Raw genomic sequence first — 2,723 nt, forward strand, 5'->3', positions numbered from 1 at the left:
GTCAGATGTTTGTTTTTTCAATAATGTAAGGTCATTTAAATTAGCGAGAATATTATCGTAGCATTTTTCCTAAACCATTGGAAAAATTCTAAGTACAATATGTTACAAATGACATTTAATATTTAAGTAAAAATTCTGTCATTTAAATATAGCAGAAATCCATGCCAATTCGTAAAACAAATAGAGAAAAGTCGATTTTATCCTAAAACGCATAAAGAACATGAGGGAATTGTTTCTCTTTTATTTATTAAAACTGATGTACTAATAATAATTCTACACAAGTTTTCGGCCGGGATAACCTGGTTGGTAGAGCGTTGGATTCTCATTCCTTGGGCTGTGAGATCGAATACACCAGCCGAAGACTCTTCGTGTGTTATGGTGACTGGCGCACGTATGAATATGTCGTGGTCGCAAAGTCTTCCATGTCGAGAGTAGTATCACTGCGGATACTGGACCAGAGATAATCGTTCTTTGGTTCAGGTCTAAATTACGATCTGTGGTAAGGGTTGTGACGCGTGAGTAGCTAGCTCGTACTTTTGGCCCTAGATAGCGTTACTGAAAAACAAGAGACGCAAAAATTTCGACTTAAATTTGCTAGCTTAGTCATGTGGGTCTGTCTATGACAAATGCCATCAGAAACAACAACAGACAGGTTTTCATGAATAAACAAGAGCATTGATATTTTAGTAATTTGATGTTTTTCAATATCTGTTTCTGTGAGAGAAAATACAGTAATCATCAAAAATGTGGAAATCATGATTTTGATGAATTTATACATTTCAGACCTCTTTGAGCCTAAAGATGAGTTTTAGGAATTAAAGGGCAACTTTCACAAATGTGCACCGAAAGCGCGTTACATGATAGGCTTCAGCTCCATCGGCCTTCCACTTACGCAAGAATTCGCTGTCTCTTTTCTTTTTACTTCTTTTATTTTCATTTTTGTTTATAACCTTGATAAATTGTTCGCTTTCCTGTGCATTTCTCATTTATTTTGTATCTCAGATCATTGGTCTACTAAAGAATTTGAGATGAATACTATATGATTTCATTTAAGTATCTATCTGCAGAAAAAGCTATAACTCCCATTGATTTCATCCCCTTATGAGCAAATTAATGCATCGTTCGCCAAATTCCACACTGCTTTCATTTTTAATATTTATTAAAAAAAATTCCGTAGTGTGTTTGTTTCCTGAATGCAGCATTTTGCGCATTCGCTTAGTATGTGTTTTATATTTAAACTCTTTTTTCATGTTTTAAGCATTTTTCTTCTTTACTACTGTTTACCTTCGTTTATTTATTTTTATTTGTTATTTCTGTTATTACATTTTTTGTTGTTATATGCTTATTTGTTCTTTTTGTGTATTATCTTGTGTACGTGTATAAAATATAAACCTTTTTAAAAATTGACATAGTATTATATAAATTGCATCGATAATAAAGTATATTCTCTATACAAATGGGAAGAAATAAAAGTTAAAGATGCATTAACCCTTTTTAAGGCGGTGGTTACCACGGCCTTAAAATATCTTGCAAACTTTGTAGCACCAAAACTAGCCAGAAAGAAACAAAATTGTAATGCTCAACTTGTAATATTCCATTGTGTGCAGCTCCTTGTTTTATGTTGTTTCACCAGAATAATTAAAAATAAAGCATTTGGTAATTTACATTGTATTTGGTTTTTCTACCACTTATTTCATGTATAATTAATACATTTTAAATTTTGAAATAACTAATAATAAATAGTTTAACAAAAATACATGTTTATTTGTGAAATTATTTGTATTTCATACTTTTTCTATTGTATAAAAATGTTATTGCTTGTATTGGGGGGTGGTAAATATGTTGCCATCCCTGTTATAAACAACAGCCACTACAAGAAAATTTTTAAAAAAAATACTTTTTTTGATCATAAATGAGCTTCTTTTCTCTAATTCTAGCGTAAAATGTAAACTTTCAAAGAAAACGGCTTGTGCCCGTTAAAGGGTTGAGAAACTTTAGGAATTATTTTCAACTTATACAACTTACTGAAAATAAACATGAAACTGAGGTTAAAAGCGCAAATAAGTTTTAATTTAAGTTGCTTTCTTATCATCAATGCAGTTTATTTAATAGTAGTTTCAATATGGTTTAGCGCAAGTGGTTCTGCAAAAGGTCTCTATTGAATCTATTTTGCAGAAGAAGAAAAACGTGCTTTATCATTCAGATTCGGGCCATATGTCTTTTTTTTTTAGGTAAAAAAAGGGAAATAATAATAGCTTGATTTAGTATCCCTTTCATAATAAGAATTTTTTAAAAAATGAAAAAAAAAAGTCGTCTGTCAAAATGTCGTCTAAAGAATATTTGTTATCTACCCCCCCCTTCCTCTTTCGATTGAAAAAGCGAAGCATCCAGTTTCAAAATCAAGAAACAAATCAGAAACTGAAAAAAAAATAATAATACAAGGTAAATTTAATTGGAGTTATGCCTGGTTTACTCTCCGCCAGTTAAAGCGCATGTGCAGAAAGGGACTGATTTATGTTTGCCACAATTTCATAAGATAGATTCAGGCGTTCCATGCTTGGCTATAAATCGACGTTTTGGCATCCCTGAATTTTTCTTTTTCACTGCGTATCGTATTAAAATGATGGATACTGATACAAAGGAGCATGGTAAAATAATAAAAAAAAAGTGAACATACTTAAATTTGGAAAACTATAGAAAAAAAAACTTACAAATAAAATGAA

The sequence above is a fragment of the Argiope bruennichi genome, chromosome 3, assembly GCF_947563725.1.
Source record: "Argiope bruennichi chromosome 3, qqArgBrue1.1, whole genome shotgun sequence".
NCBI lineage: Eukaryota > Metazoa > Arthropoda > Arachnida > Araneae > Araneidae > Argiope > Argiope bruennichi.